The sequence below is a fragment of the Cervus elaphus genome, chromosome 16, assembly GCF_910594005.1.
Source record: "Cervus elaphus chromosome 16, mCerEla1.1, whole genome shotgun sequence".
Taxonomy (NCBI): Eukaryota; Metazoa; Chordata; class Mammalia; order Artiodactyla; family Cervidae; genus Cervus; species Cervus elaphus.
Genome location: NC_057830.1, coordinates 14,837,128 through 14,852,365, shown reverse-complemented (window position 1 = coordinate 14,852,365; position 15,238 = coordinate 14,837,128). Strand labels below are relative to the sequence as shown.

General features: G+C 47.1%; 1 non-coding gene across 1 annotated transcript; it reads right to left on the bottom strand.

Moving 5' to 3' along the window:
- Nucleotides 1-14,368: 14,368 nt before the first annotated feature.
- On the bottom strand, nucleotides 14,369-14,441 carry TRNAG-CCC. Its single transcript has one exon. It is a non-coding gene; the product is annotated as a tRNA-Gly (tRNA).
- Between the last annotated feature and the right edge of the window lie 797 nt (nucleotides 14,442-15,238).

Genomic DNA, 15,238 nt, shown 5'->3' with positions numbered 1-15,238 from the left:
TGGGCAGATTCTTTACCACTGAGCCACCAGGGAAGTCCCTACTTGTCCTAATTCTTTAAGCCACTTTAAATTGGGTGACTTATCCTTTGCAGTTGAAAACATCCTGATTAATATATGTTCTTTAAACTGTGAGTGCTTGACCAATGGGTGTAGGGGCAACCCTAGGATTAGGGAGAGGAAAGGATATGTTTTTAAAATTCAACTTTACGTTTTCAAGTGAATCCTAGAGATAAGCAGGCTCGTGTTTGAAACGATCTACTCCACCTACTCATTCACTCATTCATTCATCCAAACCTGTCGCCTCCCTCCCGTATGCCAGCCCCTCGGAGCACAAATAAAATATGAGAAAATGGGTGGTGGGGAGGCCGCCTCTGAGGAGTCCTGTTCTAATTGACAAACACTCTGGCTGTTCTACACACACAGACTCCCTTATAGGAATCTCAATACCTCAGCAGCCACACATGTGTCACGTCAGTTATTTTCAAGTCTTCTGAGATGTGTCAGGGAAGGGGAGGTTTATTCCAGCTGTTGTTAGAAAATCGAGGTTTATATGGCATTGCTTTCAATAGATATGTCCACTGAGGAGGTCACAGTGGAAAATGTTAACGGCCACATCTTGTCCTTTTTACATAGTTAAAAAAAACCAAACATTCACACTGAGGTATAAAATAGGCATATATGATCATTTATGCAGAGTGATTATTGGCGTTCATTTGGGCATCTGTTCAGCTTTATGACCCAGCCCAGGAACAGTAGTGATAATCTTCAGTTCTCCTGTACATGTTCTAGTGTACTTTAACTGGCTCCCACCTCATTATCTGCAAAGCACTGTATTTATAGAAGATAACAATAAATCTAATCTTCAGGAAAATGTCTTTGCAGGTGGATAGGGATAATCATATCAAGCCCTGAAGGATTTGAGCTTGTGATCAATTTCTGGGGAGAAATGAAGATGTGAATTGGGGGAATAAATTTGTTTTTATGTCATGAGCAAGCAAATAGCATTCTTGTGATAGTGTAATTCTCAGGACACGGGTCTTCGATTCCAACTCTTTGGAACTTGTGTTTTTGCTTCTCAGAGGAGTGCCCCATTAATATCTGGTCCTTCTTTCTCTGATAGCTCAGTTGGTAAAGAATCCACCTTCAACGCTAGAGACCTCGGTTCAATCCCTGGGTTGGGAAGATCCACTGGAGAAGGGATAGGCTACCCACTCCAGTATTCTTGGGCTTCCCTGCTGACTCAGCTGGTAAAGAATCCACCTGCAATGCGGGAGACCTCGGTTTGATACCTGGGTTGGGAAGATCCCCTGGAGAAGGGAAAGGCTACTCACTCCAGTATTCTGGCCTAGAAAATTCCAAGGACTGTATAATCCATTGGGTTGCAAAGAGTCGGACACAACTGAGCAAATTTCGCTTTCACTTTCCTTCTTTTTCATCCCCTTCCTCCATTCCCGAGCCTCAGAAAGAGTGGTTGGGAAAAAGAAAAGAGTGGTTGAAGGACCTTTGGAGCATGGGGGATGGTTATTCTGACCTTTAGCATGTGCAGACATGCTGTTCATTCTGCTTTCCTTCAAGCTCAGGTGAGGAAAATCAGCAGGGTAGAGTGGTGGCTTGAGGCCTGTGGGTGCTCCTTGTGGGCACCCACGAGGGTGGAAGGCAGATGACCTGATTCACCCTGTTGGGCAGAGCTGCGGCTGGTTGTAAGGAACAAGGCTCCTTGGTAAATGCAGAGCCTTTGCTCGAGTGAGTGAAAGTCGATCGGTCGACTTTCTACCACATGGACTACACATGGACTATACAGTCCATGGAATTCTCCAGGCCAGAATACTGGAGTGGATAACCTTTCCCTTCTCCAGGGGATCTTCCCAACCCAGGGATTGAACCCAGATTTCTCGCATTGCAGGCGGATTCTTTACCAGCTGAGCCAGCAGGGAAGCCCAAGAATACTGGAGTGGGTAGCCTATCCCTTCTCCAGGGGGTCTTCCCGACCCAGCAGTTGAACCCGGGTCTCCTTGACAATTGTTCACTCTTTCCTTGTGTGTATCCAGTTCCTCAGTCATGTCCGACTCTTTTCGACCTCATGGACTGTAGCTCACCAGACTCCTCTGTCCATGGGATTTCCCAGGCAAGAATATTGGAGTGGGTTGCCATTTCCTCCTCTAGGGATCTTCCCAGCCCAGAGATTGAACCTGCATCTCTGGCGTCTCTTGCATTGCAGGGGGATTCTTTACCTCTGAGCCACCAGGGAAGCTACCAGAATTGTTTCAGCCTCACAATGGACGGTTAGTCATATATCCATTCAATCCAAGGCAGGTTGAGCTCAGGTACATGGGAGAGGGAAATCAATCAGATGCAAATCTGCAAGAGGGGACTCAAGGAACTGGTGGGGCAGACTGACAGCTAGGTGTCTCCTGAAAGCTCAGTGTCTAAGTGTCTCCTGAGTGCAATACACAGGCTCTGAGGGAGCAAGAGATGAGACTCCCCAGCCCAGCCATGAGAGATCATGATGCTTTGGAAGAGCATCCAGGGGCTCAGTGCGGCTGGAGCAGAGCGTCTGAGTGCTGAGAGTAGCAAGAGGGGAGCCTGGGAGGGAGGCTCAGCTTGGGCCCTGGAGCCCCTCACGTGGGGCCTGTCAAGAGGATGGACTTCATTTTGTAAAGGAAGGGGGTTGACCAGCTGGGTTTACACTGGGGAAGCTTGTGGTCACATTCCGCCCCCCCCGTCCCCTGCCCTTCTCTCCCTTCCTTTCTCTTGTTCTCTCATTTTTTATAACTTCCTAACTGGCTTCTGATATCCTCTCTCGAGTCTTTGTACTACTGCTACTGCTGCCACTAATAACTGTCACTTTTTTTTTTTTTTAATTAATAACTGTCACTTTTCGAACACACTCTATGTCCAGAACTTGTGCTAGGCATCATCCCCAAATCTTATTTAATCTTTGTAATAGCCTCAGCAGAAAACGGCCTTGGAGAGTTGAAATAACTTGCCCAGAGTCATGGCTAGGAAGAGGTGGAGCTAGAATTTAAATAGAGGTGCAGGTTGACTATAAACCTGTTCCTCCAACGAGGTCAGGGAGGTCCAGGGACTGCTCTAAGGTGCTTGGGGTGAGGATAGGGAAAGCCAGAGACAGCTGGGAGCAACGCTAAGAGGACGAATCGTTGGCACATGGGATGGATTAGATCTCTGTCCGCTTCTCAAGACAGTAATGGATCGTGTGCAAAGCGGTCCTGCCCCTTCAGTGGTTTCTGATGCATCTCTGTACCTGGAGAGACAGCTCCTCTTGGGCATGGGCAGCATCTGCTTCTTCGCCCGATCTTGGAGCTCGGGAACACAGCAGGCCTGCAGGAGAGAGGGCAGATGACTTAGGCTTCCCCCACTCGACTCCCAGCCAGCAGCGAATAAGTGATTGCAAAGCATTTTACAAGAGTCAAGTGCCCTTTTGATGTGACATAGGAATAATATAAAAAAAATCCCCTCTCTTGAAGGGTCAGTGATTCATTTCTTCCTACACGTCTGTGTCCATTGAAGCCTTTTTCTCTGCACCCAGTTAACAACAGTAAAGGGATTTCGGGCCTCGACCAGATCAAGGGATGGAATAATATAGGCCTGATTGAAGCTTTGTTCCTCACGACTCTTACTGCTGATGCTGACGGTGATGGCGATGATCTCTTCTGAGTGCTTGCCAGATCCAAGGAAGCTTCAAAAGAACTGGACAAGGTAGATACCATCATCATCTCCTTTCACACGTGGGGAAACGGAGGCTTCTAGATGTTAAGTATTTTCCCCAAGGTCACACAGGTAGGAGTGGAGCCCATCCTCCTACCTTCAGATGATAATGCTTATCAGCATTATGCTTTTATTGTAGTTCTTTTATTACTAAATTTTATGGAAGAAACATTTATACCAGACCTGGACTGGGTGCTTCTAAATCCAGGATCCTGTGTAAATGTCACGAGAGTTCTGTGGTCGACATTATTCCTACAGCCCTACGTCTTATAGTATTTTATTCTGAATCTGGTCGTTTTGCACAATTCCATGTTGCCCATTTACTGTTAAATGCACTTGGAAGGAGATAAGAAGTACTGTTAAAAAAAAAAAAAAAAGACCTGGATCCATACACCTTCCACATCACCTGTTTATTTTTGTACTCCCCTCCCTTCCTGTACTCTTCCACGTGTGTTTAGCTTTTGATTACAGGTAGGTGTTTATCTTTAAATACAAGCACAATCCAGATAATGTGTTAGTCCGTCCTTTATCATTTGATATTATTTGAGGACATTTTCCTAAATCTTTATAATTCTCTCAGACTGCAGTAACCACTTTGTGGTTATGGCATTATTCACCTAAGGACCTTGATTTTGAAATAATTTTGTTTGAAAGGACTATCTGTGTTTCTATTAAATGATTTCTTTTGAGTAGCCTTTTTGGAATAATTGTCAGGAGAGTAGGTCTGGGGTCAAAAGATGGGCAGACTGTATTTATTGAACACTTGCTATATTCCGACTGTGTTTAGGAGCAAGAGACACAATAGCTAGGGGAGCTGAATAGAAGAGACATGTCCCTGTCCTCCTCAAACTTGCCTTGGGAGAGACAGACTAAAGGGACAAGCAAATAAGTAAGCAAGATAATTATGGACCATGGCGATATGCTGTGAACCCATGAGCCAATTGATGGGATAGAAAAGAAATGGTGAGAGGACTTCCCTGGTGGTCCAGCGGCTAAGACTCTGTGCTCCCAATTCAGGGGGCCCAGGTTCGATCCCTGGTCAGGGAACTAGATCCCGCATGCTGAAACTAAGAGTTTCAATGCTGCAGCTAAGACCTGGTAAGCCAAAATAAATAAATAAATATTTATATTTTAAAGAAAGAAGTGTAGAGTCCACTCGGGTAGATTTCCTGGAAGCCAGTCTGAGAAAGGATCATTTGAACTGAGACCTAGAGTATGACAGTGATCTTGGTAGATGGAGGGAACACACGCGAAGTGTGGGTGCCTCTATCCATCAGGTGAACCTGACCTGTGAGCGGGATGCAGTACACAGATGGCCAGACTTTTCAGTGTAATCAATTGCTCCAAAAATCCGGATGCTGTTGGGTGGAAGTTTGGCTCCTGCTCTCCTGATGCCTAGATGGCCTCCCGAAGGGTCTACTCTTGTCCCTTCTTGGTCGGTTTGCCGCCTGGCAGTCAGTATGGCTGTGTACGGGTGGATCATGCATGAGTTGTAAGCTGGAGAAACTCTGTCTCAAACTTGGTTTAGAAAAAAAAATGAATCTCATGACTCACAAAGGTGAAAAGTTTAGGTACAGCTGGATCCTGGGGCTTAGACAATAGCTGCAGGACTCGTTCTCAGCTCTGCTCTGCCCTGGGGTGGTTTATTCTAAGGCACGTCCTCCTCTTGCTGTGATGTGATGGTCCCCAGCCATAACCCAAGCTTACATCTTTACCAGAAGTTCTGGTAGAAGTCTTGTTTATTGGCCTAGTTGAGTAACGTGGTGTCCAGACAGGTGGGGTGGGTGGGTGGGTTAGTTGGTGGGATGATGTGGAGTAGAGGTAGGCAGGGAATCATGAGCCAAGCATGCTTTTCCTGCTCACTTCTGGTGCTGGGAACAGGGTCAACCCACTCAACCTCATGGCATGAGAATAGTGGAAGAGTAATTATTCAAAGGAAAATGATGTTCTGAACCCAGAAAAAGGGAGTAGGAAGTTGGGCAGGCAAAACCAAATGGTCTCCATCAACATCCAGTCAGTATAGACTGACATTGACATCCATGGAAGACTCTTTTCTCTGAGTCATATTCCTATCACACTGGCTTCCTTCCTCACGTAGGACTCTACGGACTCTTTACTGCCTCCAGCCCTTGACACGTGCTCCCTTCGTCTCCCTGGAATGCTCTCAGCAAGGCTGGCTCGTTCTTATCCTTTAGCTCTTGGTTCATATGAACATTTCTCAGAAGCTTCTAGAACTACCCATCCAAATGGATTCCCACAATTACTTTTTTTCTTTTCTTTAAAAAAAATAGAATGTAACTCCTTTAGCTTTAAAATATTATTTTTTTAAATATTATTTATTTATTATTTATTTTGGCTCAGTTGGGTCTTCGTTGTGACGTGTGGGATCTTACCAAGTGTGTGGGCTTAGTAGTTAGTGGTAGTCAGTGGTGCAGGGGCTTAGCCGGCCCTTGGCATGTGTGATCTTAGTTCCCTGACCAGGAATTGAACCCGTGTCCCCTCATTGCAAGGCAGATTCTTAACCACTGGACCACCAGGAAAGTCCTGCAATTACTTTCTATTCCATCGCCTTGTTTCTCTCTTTGACGGCACTCCTCCCAGTCTCTAATTGTCTTGGTTTATCTTTTTCACCCTTTGGTCTTTGGGGAGGACAGGGACCATCCTATTTATTGTTGTGACTCTAGCTCTTCAAACAATCTGGAATATATCAAATGTTCATTATAAAGGCATTGAGTAAAGGAATGACTAGATGGACATTGTGAGTTTTCCCTGTCTTCCTAGACTGTGATGGAGTCACTGGCTTACACTGTGTAGATTTCATCCAGGGGTCCCAAGCCTGTAGATCAGGAGCCACCAGAGCTTTGAATTCAGAAGTTTCAGTTCCTTGCTCTGTTCTTTTCCACCTTGGACAAACCAGCAGGTCTTCCTGGACTTTAGCTTCCTCTCCTATAACATCAGCACAAAGGCCCTTACCTCTTGCATGGGGATGAGAATCGAGAGATGTGGGCTGTGGAGGGGCTTTGTAGTCTTGAAAGTGTTATGCAATTTTGCTCTTGCCAATAGACTGCCAAACTCTCTGGGTGCAAGATTTCAACCTTTATCTGCTTTGTACCCTTTCCTCTCCCTCTTCCTCATAATCTGTTTTCTAGTTCCCATTTATACCCTTATTTGTTAAATAATTTATTTGCCAAATAGTTATGTAGCCGTACTAGCCCAGCCACAGTGCTCCGTGCTGGGTTATGATGGTGGAGAAGCCTTGCTTGAGGAGTCACAAGTGTGTGAGTGTGTGCATGTGTGTGCATGTCTGTGTATGCTCATGTACATGAGTGGACATGCGATTTGCATACAGGGAGAGCAGGAATGAAGGACTCCCCCTCAACCCCACCAACTCCAATCTTCAAGTCTTCCCAGACATTGTTCTACCTGTTTAATTACAGAAAGCTGGAGGCCTCTGGCTTTCGATGATAATTGTATGTGCGAAGAACTGGCAGGTCATCAACCGTAATTTTTTTTTTCTTTCAATTAAAAAATGAAAATTCCCTTCAAAGCCACAGTATTAAAAACACCAGGAATGGGGGCCACTAGATTTCTAACTTGGTCTGGACACAATGGCCTGCTTCCTCCTTTTTTCTCCCCAGAGGCCCAGAGTATTGGGCAACTGCAAGCCAACCCTTTTGACTCTTCCTCATTTGGCCAGGATGCTTGTGGAGTGGGAAGCTGTCTTCCAGGACTCTTCATGTGGACAAACTGTACACAGTCCTCAATTGCATCACCGCATTTAAGGGCTCGGAATCCTCCAAGTGAGCTTTTAGCTGGGCCGTCTTCAATCTCTGGTATAATCTCTTTGTTCTCAAAGGGTCTGTGCCTGATAACGTGGTGTGAAACACTAGAGGTTTGGCCAAATGTTGCCTTAGCTTTCTGCTGAAGACTTCAAGAATATCCGCCCAGCTGAGGTTGGTACTTGTCATCTTCCTGGAGAGTCTGGCAATTGGCTTTGGGGATGTGAGCTCCACGTTGAGGCCCCTCTGAAATCTCCATATGGAGGCATTGATAGGGAAAAAGGAAACCTTCTCAGAGCAAGTTGAAGGGTCAAGAAGAAAAAGTATTTTTATTTGCCCTGAACCTGCTCTTTTCTGTCAGTTCAGCTCACCCATGCATCATTTCTGCTCCTTTGACTCATGAATACGTTCTAAAACATTTCTCAGTTGGCCTCTAATCTAGATTCATTCACTGTCAGGCTGTAGTTCCCATCTGTGATGGTTTTTATTTTTTTTGACTGCACCATGCATCTTGTGAGATCTTAGTTCCCCAACTAGGGATCGAACCTGTGCCCCCTGCAGTGGAAGGGTAGGATCCTAACCACTGGACCACCAGGGAACTCCCCCGTCTGTGATGGTTAATTTGATGTGTCAACTTGACTGGGCTAAGGGATGCCCAGATGCCTGGTAATGCCTGATTTCTGGGTGTATCTTTGAGGGTGTCTTCAGGAGAGATGAACATTTGAATGGTAGCCTGAGTAAAGGTCATCCTCATCAATGCTGATCAGCATCACCCAATCCTCTGGGGCCTGAATAGAACAAAATGGCAGAGGCGGGGGGGGGGGGGGGGGCGGGGAGTGGGGCGGGGAACAAGTTCTTTCTCTACTTAAGCTAAAGCATCCATCCTCTGCCCTTGGACCTCAGGGATCCTGGGTGTCAGGCATTCAGCACCTCTGACAGAGATTATCCGGTTTGCTGGCGGCAGATTGTGGAACTTTTGGCCTCCGTAACTTCATGACCCAATTCCTAGGATAAATCTCCTTTTATACATATCTTTATATACATGTATGGGCTTCTGAAGTGGCTCAGTGGTAAAGAATCCACCTGCTAATGCAGGAGACGCAAGAGACGTAGTTTCAATCCCTAGCTCAGGAAGATCCCCTGGGGTAGGAAATTCCATGGACCGAGGAGCCTGGGTACACACACACACACACACACACACACACACACACACACACACCCTATTGGCTCCATTTCTCTGGAAATCCTGACGAATACACCGTCTTTAAGCTTTCTCTTGCTCCTGCCCCTCATAATTACCAATTTACTTAGGTTATCCCAGCTTGGCCCGTGGCATTCCCTCAGGACCTGTCTAGGATTCCATCCTCTTGACCTCTGACATGCCTGCATGCTAAGTAGCTTCAGTTCTGTCTGACTCTTTGCAACCCCATGGACTGCAGCCCACCAGGCTTCTCTGTCCATGGGATTCTCCAAGCAAGAAAACTGGAGAGGGTTGTCATGCTCTCCTCCAGGAGATCTTTGTGACCCAGGGATTGAACCCACGTCTCTTTTCTGTTTCCTGAATTGGTAGGTGGGTTCTTGACCACTTGTGCCACCTGGGAAACCTCTGACAGGATCTTCCAACTCTAGCAGTGCCCTCCAGGCCACACTCCTTAGCCTAGGTCTGTCTATTTATTTACTTGTTTATTTGGCCACGCCACGTGGCCTGTGGGATCTTTAGTTTCACGACCAGGGATTGAACCTGGACCCTCGGCAGTGAACGTGCCATGTCCTAACCCGTGGATCGCCAGGGAATTCCCGCTTAGGTCTGTTTAACTGGCTCGTGCTGGACTTGGATGCCTGCCCCTGGCCAGGCTCTGGCCGCGCACCGGTGGTTTGTTTTATCTGGTTGGTTCGCATGGGGGCACCTTGCTCCCCTATGGGTTTTGTCTTCCTGAGATTCTGGAGGCCCGTGTCCCCCACCTCTCACCCCCAACAGGTGTCCAGCGTGACCATGGCCGGTGTGAGAGCAGTAAAACAATTCCTCAGTGCTATAAACTCCAGGGCTCACCTGCTGAAGGTCAGTGTGTTCAGAGATGTTTTTACAGCCAGTAAACAGAGCAGCCATTTACAGTGGAACACATTGGGTCATAAATTATTTCACCGATAGCACCAGCCCCTTATTTACAGAGAAATGGGGGGGAAATTTCACATCCACTCTGCACGGTGAGAAAGTGCAGTTCTGGTTTTATTCATGGGCTTCCTATCATTCTACTGATGAGTTGTTTTCTTCCCCCCGACTTGCCATTTACCATTGGAGTCTCAGCCTATAGCCCCGAACCACATTTGCTCAATCAGTCATTTTTCCCTGCTATAAGTGCAGCCTTTGAGAGGTGCTCATTTGGCCCAAGTTGGCTGTGTGAAGAGTATTTTGTAGGCTGGAGGCTACAAACTTGGACAACTTGTGAACTCTGGAACTTTGAGGTGTTCCAGGTACTGATGGGGATGGTTTCTGTGACTCATTCTGCTATGGGATGACTTCCGGGAGCTGTGGTCAGTGCTACTACAGGCGAAGGCTGGGTGTTCCTGTCCCGTGACTGTGCAGAAGGAAAGCCCCGATTCGCCCCCCAGCATGTGTATTCTGCTGTGTGGTACCTTGTGCTTTTTTCCACTTGCCCTTCAAGCCGGGCCTTGCAGACACCAGAAACTTGGGTGGAAAGTCTGAAAAATTACAGAGCAGGGATGCGGGTATCTGACAGGTCCTGGGGAGTGGAAAGGCCACTGCACAGGATATTAGCCAGATACATGTTTGAAACCTGAGTCTGCTATGGTCCAGCTGAGTTCACTTGGGCACTTTATACCTCCATAGGCCTCAGTTTCTTCATCTGTAAAATGGGCCCAGTAGGGTCCCACCACAGGAAGAAGTGACTTGAGGTGCCTGTGAAAGAGCCCAGCATGTAGTAGCTGGAGAACTGAGCAGCTCAGGCTCCCAGGGCTACTTAGCAGTTTCTCCTCCTCTCCCTGTTGCGAGAACTGATGGGGCTGGAGAGGATAGCAGACATTGCCCAGAGCCCCATGTGGATGAGTCTGGGCTTGATATGAGCTGCACTGGGATGAGGGAGGACTCAGGCAACATGGATGGGCAGTTGACCACTGTCCCACAGAATAGGGCTTTGGAGGCTTGCCCCTTCACAAGCCTCCTTGCTACTCTTCTGCTGTGAGATTTCTTCCTAAACACAAGCTTGCCCATGGTTTGGGTTCTTGAGTTGAGTGTTTGAGGAGAATCATTCTGAGCCAAGAATATCCCTTCCTGGGCTGATGCCTAACTGCCTCTGGACAGACAGCAGCTGGGCAGAGAGGGAGGCAGAACCCCAGGGCGGTCAAGAGGACATCTGCTGGCCCTTCCGGCCGAATCAGCCTCCCAGCCCTGGTGGAAGGCGCCAGAGGCTTGTAAAATACCAGGATGTTTCTATAGGCTTTTGCAGTAAAGGGCTTCCATCCAAGACTGGTTTGAGTCTGGGGATTTCTCACTTCCCCTTCTTATGAGCAAATGAATCAGATCCACTGGAGCTTCTTCTAGCTGGATCCCCGTGTACACACACACACACACACAAAAGAGAGAAACTATGATCTGCCAGCACCCACCATAGCAGCTGTGATATTTTGCTTACTGCAGACAGCAGTCCCCGCCCCTGAGGCTGAGTGCATGATCCTGGATATGAAGGGAACTGAGGTCCGGGGAGATGAACTGACTAATGGGAGGTCATGCACGAGGATTTGAACCAAGAACTCCGGCCCCAAATTGCTGAGCAGCTTGGCCACCTCAGGGGCTGGGAGGGAAACAGAATGAAGCTGGGGGCTGTGAAGAAAGCAGTGGGTGAGTGAGGAGGCCAGGAAAAGGGAGGAAAAGTGAAATACATAGAAGCGTGAAGTTATTGCCTCATCGAGGCAAATGAAGTTTGCTCATGTGGTGGAAAATTGTGAAACTTGGCTTTGAAAGCTTTATGTTCTGTGGAGTGCTGAGCTGTGAGTCCTGCATGGTTAGAATTCTCCTAGCACAGCCTGCTCCCTCCCCACCTCTAATTAAAGATCTGCTTGTTGGATTATGCTTTCCTGCACAATTTCATCACATTTATTGAAATGGCAATTTTTCTTATCCAACCACATCCCACTGGCATCCCACTGGCAACTCCAAGACTGTAGATGCCATCCAGCAATGTGGCATAAGGGGCTTAAGTGCCGGGGATGTGTGTTTGGCCAGCAGCACACTCTGCCCACGTCTTAGTGCCTCCTTCAGAGCCCCAGGGAGGGAATCACTGCCATCCTCATTACTCAAAACAGGAAGCAAGCACAGAGAGTTTAAGACTGCTTGCCCAAGGTCAAATACCCTGCAATGGTAAGGCCAGACCTAGAGCCCAGCTCTGCTGGAGTTTGGGACCCATCCCTTTCTATGTCCTAGTCTGAGGGCTGCTCTCTCCGAAAATGTGTTTACATATATTCTCTAATTCGGTTGTCATAGTAAAGAGAAATCCAGTTGTGTGTTCCTAGTGATGCCATCCATCTTGTAGAGGGTAAACCAAGTTGTTGTTGTTGAGTTGCTAAGTTGTGCCTGACTGTTTGCGACCCCATGGATGGCAGCACTCCAGGCCTCCCTGTCCCTCACCATCTCCCGGAGTTCGCCCAAGCCTGGAGCCATTAGTAATCGCCCTCCTCTCTTCCCCAGCAGCATGCTGTACGCCTTCCGACCTGGGGAGCTCATCTTCTGGTGTCGTATCTTTTTGCCTTTGGGTACTGTTCGTGGCGTTCTCGTGGCAAGAATACTGGAGTGGCTTGCCATTGCCTCCTGCAGTGGGCCACGTTTTGTCAGAACTCTCCACTATGACCCGTCTGTCTTGCGAAGTCCTGCACCTCATGGTTCATAGTGAACTCCTTTGCCATGACAAGGCCGTGATCCATGAAGCGGGGGATTAAACCAAGATTTTAACTCAAGGTTAAAGGCAATGACTGAGACTTCATGGCTATCCAGAGCAAAGGAGAGCCTGTCTTTGAGTTTTCTAGACTCTTCCTGTGATTTTACTAACAGATCAGCACCTCCATCTTTCCGTCTCTCTATTTACCCACCCACCCAATCGTCATCTTTTCAGCACCTACTTTTACCAGGTCTAGATATATACTACTATATACTATATAAATGATGAGTGATGAAAACTCATCATTTGCCTCCAGGAGCCTGAGGTCTGAAAAAACCAGTAATCAATTACATGATAAAATGCGGAAATAAGGGTGGCAGTAGAAATGTGTAGGTGGAGGGAGATAATGCTGCCAGTTTGTTGGGGGAGGCTGAGATACTCTGCCCCTGCCTGTTGAATATCTTGTTTTGAAGAGCGTGTTGGGCATGTGTTTTTCAAAATCTCCTCTTAATTGAACCAGGCACCTGCCTCTGTGGCATCCTCATGGGCCGTGGTTGAGCAGGAAGTCATCCTCCACGTGAATTAGGTTAATTGGGTGAAAATGAAATGAAAAGCTCTGTAATTTGCGGTGATGGGAAAGCCAGGGCAGCACAAAGCTGTGCTTGCCGCAGAAGCTGCTAACTGAATGATGACCCTGGGTTCTTGCTGGTTACATAAACCATGGTCAGGTGAGAACTAACCTGGCTGGTCCAGCTGACAGGAAGGAGCGAGGCTGCCTCTTCTCATTAGGATCCTGAGTGCACTTCTTTAACTGTCTGGACATGTGAAGAGAGCCCCCCCCCCCCTTTTTTTTTGTAGTTCACACGTCCTAGGAAGACTCTGGGTGGACTTCACTGAATTCCTGAAATTGGAAGTAGAATGCATACGTGTAGTTGTTCAGTTCTCTGCAAGAATGAGTACAGCTTTAATGAATTTCTCAAAAAGGTCCCTGAACAAAATAGTATAAAGAACTAGTGATGTGGCTTCTGGTTCCTACCGAAGCGGAATTTTGATTCAGTAGGTCTGGGGTGAGGTCTGGGACTCAGCCTTTTTGGTTTGTGTATTTGGTGGTAGATTTCCGGGTGATTCTAACCCTCAGTCTTGGGAACCAGTGAGCCAGAACTCTACTTCTCAGTCTTCAGTGAGCATATGAAGCTCCTGGGGCTCTAGAGAGCACACAGGTTCTGATTCCCACGACTGGGATTGGGGCGGAAATTCTGATTCTGTCACCAAGGTGCTGCTGCTGCTGCTGGAGGGTGGACCACACTTCGAGTGTAAGGTTCTAAAGGCACCCTTACTCGGGTCAGTTATGGGACATTGGTTAGGTTCAAACCACATCCAATTCCTTTGCTTGAGAATTGAGGCAAATTTCTCAAGCCACTTCCCTTTGATGAACACTATTAGATGGAAGTGAAGATATTTCTTAGGTGTGTTGAGTACTTCAGAGCCCCCAAATTCCATTTCTAGGGGCATTATGGAGAGTGGAAAGAATAAGTCAGCGGTTCGATGGGCTTACATCCCCGCCCTGATATTGATCACTCTTGTGTATCTTTAGGGATGATAGCTATAAATAATGGAATATATGACTAATAGTGGCTTAAACCAATTGGGGTTTACTTTTCATACGTAACAAAAAGTGTGCAGTAGTGTTGGGATTGTTGGGCCAGCTGCCGATATTCAAGGACCTGGGGATACTTTGTCCTCCTGCTCAATGTCTCTAGCATGTCTCTAGCATGACATGAAAGCAGATCTCCCAGCATCCTGTCAGGATTTGGTGCAGGAAGGAGGGACCCTGGTTGGAATCATGTCACCGAGCCAACTCCAGCTGCAAGGAATGTTGGAAAACAATAATGAACATTTTCAACCTCTATTCTTTTTTAAAATTAATTGATTAATTACTTTTTAGGTCATGCCCTACAGCATGTGGGATCTTAGTTCCCCAACCAGGGATCGAACCTGTGTCCCCTGCATTGGGAGTGCAGAGTCTTAACCACTGGACCACCAAGGAAGTCCTCAAACTGTTTCTTGAGAACAGCAGGAGGGGAGAGATGTGAGAAATGTTCTTGGGGCAGCTCACCGTAGTCTCTGCCACATCCTGTGATTCTGGGCACCTTACTGACTCTCCCTGAGGTTCCATTTCCTCATTTGTAAAGCAGGAGAATTAAGTGTCGTGTGTGATTCCCACACCAGAAGCAATGGCATCACCTGGAAACTTGAGTCCCACCCTGGACCTACTGAATCAGAAACTCTGAGGTGGAGACCAACAATCTCTGTTTCAACAGGCCCTCTGGGCATTTCTGATGCACTCGCAAGTCTGAGAACCACTGCCTAAGAGACTTCTGGGAAGACTAAGCAAGATGATTATTTAAGGCTTTCGACACACAGGGAGTGTTCGTAACTTGGACCCTGGCCGTTCACATCTGAGACCCAAACAGACTGTCATTGAGTCCGTTTCTTGGAATGCTGACTGGGGATCAGAAGTTTAAAACACATCCAAGGAGGACTTTCCAAGGTTTGTTCTGACTGGTGATATCAGTCATCTGAATCCCTGGAATCCTTTGAGGATCTGTTGACTAAGGGCTCTAAGGAAAGGCTACTGAACTGAAGAAAGTCGACATCAACTATTCCTATATTTTTCCAGATGATCACAGCTTTTTTGAGGTAAAAGTCACATACTGTAAGATTCGCCCTTTCTAAGTGCATAATTCAGAGACTTTCGGTACGTTCACTGAGTTGTGTAACCATCCCCTATCAGATTTCAGAACATTTTAATCACCCCCCAAAGAGAGTTTGTATGAATTAGCA